At 42.8% G+C, this 15,146-nt stretch overlaps 1 protein-coding gene across 1 annotated transcript in view; it reads right to left on the bottom strand.

Moving 5' to 3' along the window:
- Nucleotides 1-2,350, bottom strand: part of MGMT (O-6-methylguanine-DNA methyltransferase) — a 167,790-nt gene extending 165,440 nt beyond the window's left edge. The window contains exons 1-2 of the mRNA XM_049809904.1: nt 2,226-2,350; nt 300-379 (exon numbers count right to left, since the gene is read on the bottom strand). The gene's annotated coding sequence lies outside the window, so the exon portion shown is untranslated. The remainder of the gene's footprint in view (nt 1-299; nt 380-2,225) is intronic.
- Nucleotides 2,351-15,146: the final 12,796 nt, after the last annotated feature.

The raw sequence follows: 15,146 nt of genomic DNA, 5'->3' as shown, positions 1-15,146 counted from the left end.
TACACAAGTCCTTAAATTAGCCATTCAAGGAAACCCCGATAACCTTCCCAAAGGGCATGAGCTTCTCCTTCAGGCTACTATCCCTTTAGTGATGCCATTAACTGATTCTCTACATACGTTAAGCATTAAACAGTGGTGACAAGTTAATTACAGAGTTATCAAGAGATAAAGTAGTCACGGTAACACAAGTTGCAATATAACTACAACAGTTTCCTATAAAGCTTCTGTTCAGTTGCTGGTGTAATTGGTGTAATTAACTTGTCATGGATCAGAATGCAGATAGGAATTGCTAAAGCCACCTTGCAAGCTCACATGGCTACATCTTTTTTCCCCGTGAAGCTTGAGGCTCTTGGTAGAATTGTCCACATTTGGAACATTTCTGTTTGAAAACAAAGCAAACAAAACTTTTTACTTGGAGAAATTACATCACAGGCTGACAAAACATTCACAAGAAAACAAGCAACTTGGCACATTTCACATAACAATGTTTTTAGACAGAAGTATCCTGCATTACAGGGGTGGTTTTTCGCCCCAGAGACAATAAGCTTTACAAACCTCACAGCAGTCAAACACACATTAAGGAACTTAAAAGATTAATCAAGCCAGAGAGGGGAAGGGGACCTGTTCAAGACGGCAAAAGCCCCAACCCAAAATTAAGACCTGAAGAAATAATTTGGGTCTGAAATAAGATATCCTGTGGTATCTCTGATTCTGTTGCAAGGCTGCAAGCGCAGGGCCAGGCTGTCCCATGTTTACTAATCCTTCAGGTCTTGACACAACAGGTAGACATAAAAGCAGATCGGCTCTGCTCACTTCTTTGCACGGAGACCATACAGAAACCTTCCCAAGCTCTCCAAAGGAGTGCCTGTGCACAGGTGGGGGAACAGAGCTGCTACAGGAGACTTTCAGCTCACCAAACCTTCTGTGGGCTTCCGCACCACAGGGCAGGGAGGCATTGTAATGCAACAGGAGATCCCCTATCATGGCTCCGCTTAAGCTGCGTCTCCACGCAAGCGAGAGAAGACCAAAGGCCACAGAGGCAGTTCAGGGAGGCAGAGCTCCTACGCCGCTAGTTTTGGTCCCCCGTGCATTAGGGAGACAGACAGGGCTTAGAAGCCAAAACCTTCATCAGGTTCACAAGGGAACCCTGTCATCTAAACAGACCCCTCCAGAAGATAACCCTTGTCTCCTGTGCAGGGGGGGGAAGGGGAGGCACAAGTCTGGACCCAAGAGTTATGCTGTGACAGTCGTTTCTAAACTACATGTTATGCCCCAGTTTATAAACTGAGGCTTTCCTATGTGAAACACTGTAAGAGGCTGCACCTCACCATTTAATAAGAGCTCCATTTCACAAATGTAAGATACAACTCAGTAACAGGTTTATTGGGCAGTCGGGGGCAAAAAAAACAAATCGCTCTTTACATTTACTTTGTTTTAAAAACTCTGTGCAGTTACAGTATCATACCTATTTTACAAACAGTTGCAGAGCTTTGCTTTTATGTCAATGGCAAAAGGATGTTTTTATGTTGATACCAATTGGACACGTTACTTCAGTGCAGTTTCACACTACACAGACCCGACCACGGCCTGCCGCCATCCATTCACCCCTTGTGCTGCTCCATCCACGGCCCGATGAAAATCAAAGCGCTTTTTAGGAGCACCCCAGCCTCCCACAGCGGCCACAAAACCACGTCCCTTGGGTGAGGGAAAGCTTCGGCAGAGCTGGCTGAAGCAATGCCTCGGGGCAGCTGGCTACCAGCCTGGGTGAAGCTTTAAAACCAACATTCCCCTGCAGGAACGATTACCGACCAAAACGTTCCTGCTCCGGCAGCAAAGACCTTGGGCCCAAACCAGGGGTTATGTCCTCTCCTAGGGCCTGCAGGTGCCAGCCTAAGATGGATACCGGCGAGCAAAGCACGCCCCCCCCCCACACACACACTAGGCTGCAAAACGAAGTAAAACCTCATCGCGGAGACAAGCACGAAGGGGCTGTGACCGCTCAACCCCGCCGCAGCCTCTCATGGGGAACGCAGGGGCCTCCGGCCCAGCCGGGCTGCAGCTCCCTCCGGCCCGCAGCCATCTTCCCCCCCCTCCTCCTCAGCTTCCCTCCCCGTCTCCCCGCCACGCCTCCGCCATGAGGCGGCGGCCGCCCAGGCCAGACCCGCGGAGGCTTTCCCCGAGCCCGCCCCGCCGGGCACCCGGAGCCCCACGGCTCCCCCGCGCACCTGCCCGCGAAGAGAAGGAGGGAGAACAGCGGAGTAAACCGCCGGAGAGAGTCCCCGGCGTCACGGAGGAGGGGCTCTTCCCGTCGGGTCCGCCGCCGACCGGGGCGGAGCCGCCCGGGCCTCCCCGGAAAGCCGAGCCGGGCAGGCCAGGCCGCAGCTCCCGGCCGTGAGGTGCGGTGGAGCCTGGCTTCGTACTGGGGCCTCCTACCTGGTTCTGCCGGGCCGGGCTGAGGGGAGGGGACACCGCGGGCCCCTCGGCCTGCTTATATAGCCGGGGGGAAAGAGGCACAGATCATGCAGCCCACCTGTGCCGGGCTTAAAGCCTGCGGGGGGGGGGGGGGCTCCAGTTCACGCAGGTGGGGTTAGAAACGTGGATTTCTGTAAAAACCAGGTGGGATTTCTGTGAAAGTCCCTCACAAAATAACGGTTTGCGCTGAGTGCAGGAGGAGGCAGAGCCTGCGCGGTGCTGAGGCCCGGTGGTGGTCGTGCACCTTAGAGTTCTTCTTTAGGCAGTGATAGGTGCGTGGCCGCTGACCAAAATCCAGCACATCTGGAAGCAAAATTATTATTTATTTTTTTTTTTAAACTCGCCAGGCTGGTCCTTTGTTCTGCTTGCACTTTGGGGCAGGGTGGTGAAGGGCAGCAGGCAAAGGCTGGCAGCGTCGAGGAATCGGCCTTTTTGGCTCCTTGGCAGAGTTGGGGGTAAGGGTGGGGATGGTGAATTAGACAGGAGTTTGCAGAGGGGGAAGCAGGTGGCAAATACAATTCCTGAAAGAGGAGACACGGAAGGGATAAGAGGGAGTGAAATGTCAGAGGAAAGAAAGTGGACTGTAGGGTGAGGTTTATTTGAGGTCATAAAAAACAGGACAAAAAGTGTCATTAAAGTTAGCAACAAGAAACCACTAATTTGCAAGCTGGAGAATCTTCCGCTGTCTGAATCTTAATCTGAGTTATATGGGCAAAAATTTCATTAGTCATGTTGTATGACTCAGAAGCTATCGCAAAATGGAGGAATCCGCTTGGGAAAGATCATAACAATTTTTAAAAAGTCATTACAGATTTCTGGGAATCCGTTTTTCATAGGGAATGATGCTGTATACAAAATGGCATCGAGTTACTGCCTGTGTGTTAAAACTGATTCTGAAAAAATACAAAATACGGTCCAAAATGCAGAAGTTTCCCCAATGCAGTTGAAAATACCTTTGCAATAGTTGCGCTTGGTGCAAGCTTGCAAAAGGACAACTGCTCATACTACTGTGTAATAGTATTAAGACCCTCCTGCTAGTTTTAGAAGTAATATTTTTAACGTGACACCGAGTTTTCCCTTTTGCTTTCTGGGCCGTTAACCTTGAGTCTCTCAAGGCAATGTAAGCAAGGAATGTTTACCACCCTGACTTACTTTCTTTACTATCTACCTAGGCAAAGCATTGGCCAAAAGTCACTGTTGAAATTGTTCCCAGATAGTAAAAATGTCCAGAGCTTCCACACCACCCTGCTAATTGCAACCTGCAAACACTGTAATTTTGAACAAGATAGAAGTGATCTCTGAATCTGTGTGATCTCTGAAGGATGAATTACAATTAATAGAAATGGTTTAACAATGATAAATTCACATCTCATGGTGTGAACAGTTTATCAAGGGACCTTCATTTAAAGCAACAAACAACATTACAATAAAGGAAATAGATATGAAAAAGTATTCCATGTTTGTAATAAGTTACAACCAGTTACAGGCTTTTGGTTCATGTTTTCTTTTTTATGCATTCAGAGTTCATCTCTATAATTTAGCTTTTCAGTAGCTGTTAGTGAACAGATGATTCAAGCTATTGTGTAACTGTGCGATGCTGTATGCTGACAAGAGAAAATGAAGCTTTTAAGTAGTTCTAATGAATCCCGGATTAATGGTCAATTAAAAGGTACTGCCATTGCATGCCCCATACAAATGCAATGGCTTATGTGAAGATGATCTCATCTCTGAATGAAAGATCTCTTCACATCAGTAAGCTCTGGACTGGATAGGATACCCTAGGGATAGTGATTCTTTTAGAATGTAAATATCAAACTTCTCAAACCCTGATTTTTATTTTTTTTTCTCAGACATTGAAAAATCTGGTGTCATGATGTGAATTAAAAGGAAGGAAGGTGGACATTTCTGCAATAAGAGGTGGATCAGCTGTTTGGCAAAAAAAGCCCAACCCAAAAGATGTTTATAAACCAACTGTTCTGAAAGCTGGTCTGCGCAATCTTCCTTTCCTAAAGGATCATCAGTTCTTTTTCTGCTTTTTCATCCTTCAAGGTATTGATATAACGATCAGTCTTGCAGGTTGGTCTGGATTATTCCAGTTGAGAAGAAGCAACCTACTGACCAGTATAGCCATGGTAGATGTTAGCACTTAGAGCAGCGCTGCTTAAAAAGAAAACTTGATTAGCAGTAAGTCCCTGAAGGACTGCTTTCCCACTGTGAACACGTTATATAAATAAATACTTAGAGATGTATGCAACCTTAAAATAAATAAGAGATATTCAGGGACATCGACGTAGCAGGTGCAAGTAGACCTAAGCTCCCTTTGCCTCTGCTCTGAGCTATATAGATCTGAGCCATGATGGGAAGGTGTATATAGCTGCTTAATGCACTAAGTTCTCTCTCTGCCATACACTTCTCTCCACATCTGACCTGGGATTAGTTCAGGTGGAGCGAGTCAGATTCTGCTTGTGTCTATCCTGTGAGTAGTGAAGTAGGATGTTTGCAATAGTTTCAGTTGTCAGAATTTAAGATTCATTAATACCTCCCAAGTATTAGTGAATGTTACTGTACCTTTTTTAGCACTTGGGAAATTTCAGTCCAGTATTTTATCTCTTAAAAATGAATTTATTTTGAAAATATTAGAATGCCACATTAAAGGGAAACAATACTAAACTGGGTGAAATCTCTCTGTCCTGATATCCTATTCTCAAAAGTAGCCAGTTCCTGAAACTTTATTACAAGTGGCAACCTCCCCAAAATATGCATTAATCTTTTCTCACTCCTCTCCCAAGTTGATCTCCTTATTTCCTGAAGCCTGAAAATTTATTATCTTTGATATGATTTTAGTTTGCATTATAACAGGTTTGAATAGAGAATGTAAAATATCCAGACTTTCTTAAAACCTAGAATCTTGGGTTTTGATAGTGGATCCACAAGTTGTCTGTTTGCACTATAAAGAAGTGTTTCTCTAGTGCTATTTCTAGGTTTACTGCATTGTAACTTGATTGAGTGTCATATACTTCTGTTAGTAAATGACGTTAAAAAAGTACTCCTGATCGGTTTTCACTCTACCCTCAGAATTATGAACATCTTACTCAAATCTCCTCTAATCTTTCTGCTGTCCACATTTTTATCTTTGTTACTTTAAGTAAGCACCATTATAATTTCAACCACTGAACTTCTGAATTTCTACCTAATCTGTCCTTTAACAACAAGAGCAAGGCTGTGGAGACTGTTCCTTATTAGATATGTCACTTGTTGGTGACATCAGTGTAAACAGAACATGTATCTATATATATATATCTCCCCTTTTTCATGTATTTAGGCCTGCTCCTACTACTGTAGTCGGTATACCTAGTCAGACTTCTTTATTAAATTAGCTATGAGGGGCATGAGGTGTTAAATTTTCTTCCTAGAAGTTTCCAGCATTCAGTTATGACACATCCAGTCTAGTTTACCAATACTAAAGCTTACGGGGAAATTTTTGTAGCACTGATACTGTAAGAAGATAAAAGATTTCTAAAGCGTCAAAATGTCCCATGTCTCTATTTTTCATTCAGGGCATTTTCTCTCAGTTCTTTATTTGTTATTAAGTCTGTTGCTTAAAAGACATTGCTCATTTAATGCGTGGTTTTCAGGTACAGGATAGTATTTACCCGGGACTGGAACATCTGTCTGTGGTTGAGTGCAAAATGCCCTTCTAGTGACAGCACGTGAATTTGCTTCCAAGTAAACCAAGGCTTAAACCAGTACATGAACTTTGGGGTCAAAGAATGTAATGGGGTGGGATGGAAAACTAAGAAAGGAGGTTTTCTGTTAAGTGCCTTGAGATGTGAATTCACAAATATTTCAGCCTGGATTAAATTCCTTGTTAAGGACTAACCTCTGAAAGCATCTACTTTCTGCAACATCTGCTGTGGAAGGGAGACTTGGGCACTGGAGCTGTAACTACCCTCTCGCTAGCTTGAGAGAGAAACAGATGGAGTCTCAGGGAAGATGTAGTATTGAAAATCACTGTGATTTGGACCTCACTTATAGTTCTTTAATTTCCCCCCAGAGAAAATTGTCAGATTGGAGCACAGGCATAATATATTTCTGCCTTTGTGTGTATGTGCCTTACTGAGTCAGAATCTGGCCTCGATCACTTCCTATGCTCCGGTGACCTCTCCATATGAACCTCCTCAGCTGTGAGTAAGTGCAGTAATGTAACCTTGTATGATTTCACTTCAACAAGTAAATAAGTCTTGCTTTTCACATTTATAATCACTAGGAAAAAGAAAGAAAAAAAAAGGCTGAATGAAACCAGAAACTGTGATTTTGATTGCCAAGACTCTTGCATTTTCTCAACAGCAGGGATGTGTCCTGCAAATTTAAATCTGGAAAGTTCATGTCAATACAGAGCTAGCTATTTGATCTGGGCACATTATGTGCTTTAATTGGCCCTGAAGGAGAGGGGGGGGGGGTGTGTGTGGGCTGTGTGTATGTATGTGAAAAACACTCTGAATCTGGTTTCAAAATAGGTTTTTCATACTAGAAATAATCTCTTATACTATACTTTTGTTTGCAGCACATTATGGGAGTTTGTCCATGTATTTTAGTTGGTGTGAAATGCTGAGAAGTGCACACTTGGGTCACTGGGAAGTGGAGCGTGTGTCTGGATGGGTATGAGTGCAAATGTTTCTGGGAACTTTAAAAGGAGTTAAATTTTGATGATGTGGGATATGATCTGTATGTAAGAAAAGAGGTCTAAGGGGTAGTTCTGAAGAAGTGTGATTTTCTGGGGCTCATTCTTCAGTCTGGGTAGGAGCAGTGTGGACGTTTGAAGGTCTGTTGATAGCAAAATGTAGAGACCTATAAGAATCACTGGTGATGGCAAATCATTTCTAATGGCAGCTGAGATTATTAAAGAACACTGCTACTTCAATAAGAGGAGAGTATCTTCCTGCATAAAAATGTGAACAGCCTGGGTCTCTGCAGTTAATCTCCACAATTCTTGAAATTCAAGGGAATTCAGATAAAGATCTGTACATTTTAAATTGGGATCATCTTTGGAATAGTTTGTAACCCCCACTAATAAAACTTTTTCTCTTCCACTTCCCCCAAAACATTCTCCAAGCTTGTTTGATTCCACTTTCAAATGTGGAAGCGTGGACTCATCTCTATTAAAAAAAAAAAAAAAAGTAAGGTAGGAGTCTGGATATACTGAGCAGGAGTACAAGTGGTTCCTGCACTGGGAGAGGAAGGAAATTGGGTGGTTCGAAGTGTAGAATTACTGGTAAGTTAAGAAAATGTATTTTAGTAGGCAAGCCATTTTCAGTACTTATGAAGAAGCCTGGCATTGGGAGAAATATGATTTCCTGTAATCAAGGTGCTGGGAGTTGTTTGCCAGCCACTAATGCCTTTCGGGAAATCTAGTAGCAAACCGTGTAAATGAAAGGGATATTAGCAGAGATTGGCTTCATTTTCTTTAGGGCAAAAACATAAAAAGTTATGGTGTTTCATATGCCCTACTTCAGTTGGTTTAGTTATCTCCTGGCTGCTCTATTCCAGAAGTTGTTGGAAAATGCTACAACAATATTGGTGAAGCTAACCAGTATAAATTTTATCTGTTATGCTACAGAGAAATTTGTGTGGTAAAAAGGCTTATAAATGTTAAATAAGAGGAATTTTTGGTCAATAAGGCCGCTGATAAATCTCCTGTTAAATTAAGTGTGCCTGGAGTCCTATATTTAGTGGAGCTTTTGCAGCTATTGCCAAATTCCAGCAAGGCTCAAGCATTTCCAATAATTATTACAGCAAAATTTACAGCATATATTTTTTCCTATTGACATATTAAGCGTATTTGCAGTAGAACACATCCTTCAAGTGATTGGGTTATTGTAGCCTGTTTAGAGATGCGCCCATCTTTGTAATCATCGCAAATTATGTGAAAAATACTCTTAATAATTCTTTTTTTCTGAACGAAGATACCTCCTTGCTTTCTTCCTATGCCATGGGCAGGTGAGGTGCCAACAATTATCTGTGCCATTTCATTCACAGAACTCATGGCATCAATTACTTTGTAGGGGCAGACTTGCTCCCAGATGAACCAGTGTTTACCAGGAGGCACTGGAAATTAAATCGAGTTAATTCCTTTCGGTCTTTCTAGCCAAGCTGTGTGTGCATGTGCAGGGGTGCGTGCGCGTGTACATGTGCATTTTGTAGAGTCACATATTGTAGTCTTAGAAATGAATCCACTGGAAGTTGGTACTAACCTGCCTCTTGCATCGATGGAAATGGATATTACGATTGCTGTGTTGAAACGTGTGCTCAAATGCATTGGGAGTTTGATACTATTTTTCAAACTGCCAAATAGATAATGTCAGAACATTTCTGAAATGGGATACTAACATCAAGATATACTGCACCAATCAACTAACATCAGGCAAAGTATAGCGTAAAACTGTGGATGTAGGAGACTACTACAGAATTTCCATTTTCATTCCCTATGTCAACAGCTTTGTAACTTACCTACTAGATTGTTTTATGTTTTCCAGACATATTCTCAGTAGACTACAAACACTACATTCAGCTCAGCCTTCAGAACCCAAAGAATTAGATATGCTGTAGTTTATGAAATGGATGTTTATGAAAGTATCCTTTGTTTGAATTGCTCAAAAACCCAACATGAATTCAAACTTTGACAGCGTAAGCAGAAAATAAGAGGGCCATAGTGATCTCCCAAATGTAGCCTTAACTATTGAGGTTCTCATATTGAAAATGCAATTTTCTGTCTAGATGTTTATGAATGTCTTCAAATTCCCTTTCATAATAGCCCCTTTTTGACAGGCCTTTTTCAACTCTGAAATATGAGAAGAAAGGTTGCTGCAGAATGTAGTATATACCATTATAGGAGGTACACCTCTGTCCCTCAAGCCAACAGTACTCTTTTGGAAGTCAGTGATGATATATGCACGTGTAGGAGGTTGCAGAGCCCAAGATCCATTGCAGAGAAGCAGGATTCTTTTACTGAATCACAGTAAGTTCAGATGCTAAAATATGGTGTGACACTTTAGGGAGCCTGTCTATGTAAAATGTATGAATTCTGTGTGATTTTATAAACTGTGTGTATAACTCCAGCCTTGTGTAATCTTCAGAGTGCTAGCAAACCTCATCACGTAGCTGCCGAAGAACAGTCAAAACTGTTAATATTGAATTACTCTCTACAGGTAGAAATGTGTCTGTTTTGTTATGGAGAGTGTCTACATTAAAGGAATCCAGTTCCCCTGGATCACTTGTGTGCATTAGCATCAGTGTAATAAAAATGGATGGCAGCAGTGCAGTCAACACAACAGAAATGAATACACAGCAGAAAAATAGGCACAAAGCATAGACTAGTTCTACCTGTTGTAGCTCACATTTTCACATTGTCCTTGGGCTTTTGTGAAAATCTGGTGGCAAGTGATTGTGTTCTTGGGCAGCTGAGAGAAAGCAGAGTCCCACAGGAGGCTGGAGAGTCAGATCGTTGGACCTCCGTTGCCAAGATGACTAATGAGCCAGAAGCTTGAGCCTGTGGTCGGAACCTTGATAGCCAGCGCTGATGAAACTGCTGTCCCAACCAGCTAAGAGCAGCCAAGGCCCAAGCTTGAAATCCATACAGCCTCCCGAGGGGAGCCTGCAAGGGAAAGCTCACGAGCGTTGGGATATTTGGAGTGCATTTGGCAGTTTTGCAGATGTTAGCCCTTCTAAGGGTGTCCTCGGGGTTTGGCTGCTGGGGCTTGGAAAGAGCACAGCTGGGGACCCTGAAGAAAACTCAGCGAGGGCCACCCCTTCCCCAAGGAGCTGCTTCTGAGCTGCAGCTCACCCTCTGTGTCTTTCCAGACCCACGCTGCCATATCCCCTTGCTGTGCAGGCAGCCTGCCTGTCCTGCTGCCTGCCAGCCCGGGTGAACTGCCCATCTACACACTGTCCTGCTCTTAGACCTGACCCAGCTCAGCCAAAGCAGTTCAGGCAACTCAGGACTACATTGTGCTTTTTAGTTACAAACAGAAAATTAGAGTCTTTGCTGATGAATCTTGTGGGCAGGTTAAGTGCTGTATTGCCAGGCAAACAGTGGCTACTGTCCTGTTGGTTTTAAGAGGAATAGGCATACATCTGGAGCTTGAAGAGTCACAGTTTTCTTCAGAGAAATCATTGGGCATGTAAAATATGGTTTGAAGCTGATGAGAAGACTCTCACTGTTTTCACTGGGCTTGATGTCATGTCATTTGATCATAAAAGGTCAATTTTATGAGATTAATTGCTTTTCCCAGATGAGTATGGCCTTTTTTTCTTTCTACAAAAACGTGAAGTTTAGGATAGCCATACGGTGCATGAAAAGAAAGATGCTGAGGTGGCAGCAACATCAGGGGCTTGTGAGAGCAAGGAGAGCCTTGCAGGTGTTTGTAATTCTCATCCTTTGGTTTTGAGGACTCAAATATATGAGCATACTGGATGCCACGCAAAATCCAGGAAGGCCATATACAAATAAAAATTATCACATGCAGATCATTTTGTCACTTTTACTGTTGTGAAACTTGTGTACAGGGTAGATACTGTCTGTATAATGGGCTAGAGCGTGATGGAACAAATTGGCCTTTGTAGGAGAGGCAGAAAGGAGAATGATCTTCATTTTCTTTGTTGTCTAGTGTCACTGAATTGGCAAAACTACCCGTTTCAGGGAAATACTGCTACAAAGTTGTTGCAGAAATACTTGGTATAAAGCTCTGGTGCCATCCAGCATCAGTATGTTCTCCAGGAGAGCTCTTTGCTGCTGCAGCATTCTTATCAGTTGTGCTTGTGAGACTCTATCCCTGTCTTTTTCTTTGTTCCCCTGATCACTCTTTACTGCCTTCTTTTTCTTTGTTTTCTATCGTTTTTGAGCATCTTTTTCTCCAACATATTTTGGGCAGGAGTTTAATGTTCAGTCCTTCTCATAATCATCCTGTTGAAAAAGGAGCTAGAAAATAAACAACTTCATTGTCCAACCACAGCATTCATTTTAGTCATAATAAAATGTGTCTTTTTTATTTGTTTTGGAGTGAAAGAAAAGAGACAAGGAATTGCTGTTTTGACAAGTCAGAGAAATGGTTAGTAATGTTCTAGTTGAGGATGTAAATGAACTGCTGGTAGTAGGACAGGCTGGGAAAGACAGACTAGTAGCTCTATACATACTTCTCTAAAGAAAGCATATTTAAAGGGTGTTTCTCTGAGGGGTTAGAAAGGCAAATGGAAAGACAGGAAGAAGTGCAGCTCCTTGCCAAGTAGCACTACCAAATAGAAGCAGGAACCCCGTTCAACTCCGTTGATGTGCAACTTCAGTGCTAAATTGGGGCACTGTCTTTACTTCTTGTCTTTTATTAACATTTGTATAAAAATACAATGTACACTGTGAGGTAAGTAGAATTCTGCAGTAATCTAAAGCGGTGTGAAAATGTTTATCTTCTTTTTCCTTTTAAGTACCTATATAGCATGAATTCTCTCACAATAGTGCTAGAGCATACCCAGGGGTCCTGTCCGTCACAGTGGTCTTGGCTTGGGTCTGGGTTCAGCTCCCCATTCAAACAGCAGCCTAAGTATATAATATATAAATTCTATAAATATATAAAAGCATTTTATAAATATAAAAATGGGTAAAATTAACTCTGGCCTGCATCCATGCCTGTTCTCAGAAGGTGCTGATGTCTGGGATGAGAGCAGAGGAGCGTGCGGGATAACCGGGGCTGTGATGGAGCAGGGCTGGGAAGTGTCCCGGCTGGGGTGCACTGGACCTGGCTGTGTTCCTGCGCCTGCTGGGAGGTGATATCCCTCCAAAATGGTCCTGGGGCAGTAGTCCAGCAAATCCATGTGTGGTGCTGGTGACAGATGCGCAGCTGGAGTGGATCTGCTCCCATATGTACATCGATGTAGGCAAATCTATTCCATGTTCAGCTTTCTAAGTCGGTTTAATAATACACATTAAAATGCCAACTGACCTGCAACAGGAGAAAAAAAAAAATTGTTTGTGACATTAAGCACCTTAACATGAAATAATTCAAGTTAACCTACAGCAGATTTTAAGCATAAGCAAGTCCCTAGATGGTAAAGGTAAAAATGCACACCCTGAAAAGGTCAGGCATCTGCTGAAACCTCCTTGTGCTCCCACTTCTGACAAAAACGAGATGTAGGCAAAGGCAACTCCAGAGCAAGCCTGAGGAATAAGAAAAGAGGTGTGCTAGTCAAAAGAGAGGTAACATTTATATTTCTCATAATGCTGTAAGGTACCAGGACTCAGAAGGAGCCAATGAACAACTGCTCTGTCTCCTGTATTTGCAAATCTTGTTTAAAAAGTTCCTAACTTCTGTTCTGCTCTCAGGATGCCTTCTTCAAATCAGTGTCATCCCTTGCCTGTTTTTAGCTCTAACTGATCTTTATAGAAGTGCAAGAGGAAAATCAGCATAGTTTAACCCAGTATAATGGAATAGTTTTATACTGAACTGGAACATGGAGTAGACATCATTTTGATTAGTATATTGTTTCAACACTGGACAAATACAAATGTTTCTCTTGAGTCTAAGGATATTTTTAATACTACTTTTTAGATGTTGTTTTATTTTGCTTGAAACTCAAAATGCATTCTTCCCAGAATTTTTAATCTTGTTCTTTTAATTTTTTAAGGGTATCCTGTCAGTTTTTAAATACAGTCTTTTCATGTTGCCAGTGAATTGCTTTGATCTGCAGATGAGAACTGATGAGATGCAGCTTCCTCATTGTTGTACTTTGCCAACAGTTTTGAGTGTGTCTACGATCGAGCTTGTCAGAATCCTAAAATTGGGACAATAAAACTCCTGACAAGACTTTCCAAAGAAATGTCTTCCCATTGTCTTTAAAGCAAAAAGCCCAGAACACGGTGTTTGTGTTTTAGTAGCATAAAAGTAAGCAAGGAAAAAAGGAACACAGTTTGATTAACATGCCCTTTGATTTATTTATGTAGTAAGAGCTGTGAAAAAGTCATATTCCTCTTTCTCTGTACCACATCTTCATGCATCAAGGGAGCTGGCAAGGGAGGAGCTCAAAGAAGAGGGATGGCTGGGGGCTACACAAATTGCCCCTGAAGTGGTCTTAAGAGTTGTCCTGAAAAGGACAATACACAGCGATGCTGTAGGGCCCTAAGACACTCCAGGCTGGATTGGAGGAGGTCTCCAGGCCACCCCTCTGCCCCAGGCAGAGCCGGCTCCAGGGTCAGACCCAGCTGCTTAGGGCTTTCCCCGTTGAGTCTTGAAACCTCCGAGGATGGGAACAGCACAGCCTCCCTGGGGAGCCCGTCCCTCGGCTCCTCTGCCCTCCTGGGGAGGACGTTTTTCTGAAAATCCAGTGCTTTGGGTGCCTCTCAGTGCCTAAGCTCAGGAAAACACATGTCCCTTGAGGGGAGATGGGCTTTTTTGGTCAATTCATATCAAATTACATAGTGGTTGGTTGGAAGAGGTAGCCCAACATTATTCTCAAAAATACCATAGTTCCTTCAGATTCGGACGAGCGGTTCTTTTTAGTTTAACTGCTGCTTGAATTCTACAGCATATTTCAGGGAATAAGTAAATAAAACACCATTCATGCCATGGGATCAGCATACTAATTTATGGCCAGATCTGAAGCCTTTTCCCAAGGCAAAATACAATTAAAGCCAGGCAGAACTTGACCTGAGTGAGCACTTCAGGATTTGATCTGTGAATTTTACTTTTCTGCATTTTTATTATTTTTCTACAGTAGTAAAAATATTTCTCCTGCTGGTGATTTTACATTGTGCTGGATATTGAATTCCTTGCAGTAAAGGCCTAACCTCTTGAAACCTAATCTTATATAGCGTGCTATCTAAAGAACTTAATTCTTATTGGGATAACAAGTTTAAAAATACATATTTTTTAAAGCACATCCATGACATTTTTGTTAACCTGGTTCTAACGGTGATCTAGCAGTAACAGTAGAGGATGAAAAGCAAAGAACAGGCTGAGATCTAATCTGACCCAACTCATTGATTCACTCCCTGACCTTGGGTAAGCCTTTTGACCTGCCTGTGCCTCAGTCAACTCAGCTGGAAAATTGGGTAAAGAGCAGAGCCTGTTAGAAAACCATCTTCAATTTGAACAAAGATTTCCCGGAGACCCCAAAAAAGTGAGTGTAGTCATTTTGTACAGACGTAATTGATTGCGGACTGCACAAGAATAACATCCTGAGCTATGGGATGCAATGGATGACATCTCATTCGTCGTACGGTGGCTGGGTGGTCTCTGCGTCCACTGGAGCTCGGCCACTTTTCACGCCTCCAGAGCTGTATTTTCACTTTCACAGCGTTAGTCTGGCCGTGTCTGCCCTTGGTAGGAGCGTGGCTCAAATATTGCACGAGTCTAAGAAGGTGCTGGGGAGTAATTACTATTCCTGTTCGGTTCAGAGTTACTGAACTAAATTACTGTCCCCTAGATTTATCACGACCTGAAGTGGCATCACATGCTACTATATCAATAAAACATAAAAATGAAAACAGGTCTCTACCCAGAATTCACCCACTGCTTTCCAGCGTGCCCTTGCTCTCCCAAGCCAGGTTTCATGCCATCAGTCCGTAACCAGCGGTGCCTGTAATTACCGAGATGAAGATTCGGGCTGCAATCCTGACGTTAAGCCTTACG

Source organism: Accipiter gentilis, chromosome 9, assembly GCF_929443795.1.
Source record: "Accipiter gentilis chromosome 9, bAccGen1.1, whole genome shotgun sequence".
Taxonomy (NCBI): domain Eukaryota; kingdom Metazoa; phylum Chordata; class Aves; order Accipitriformes; family Accipitridae; genus Astur; species Astur gentilis.
This window is presented reverse-complemented; position numbering and strand designations above follow the sequence as displayed.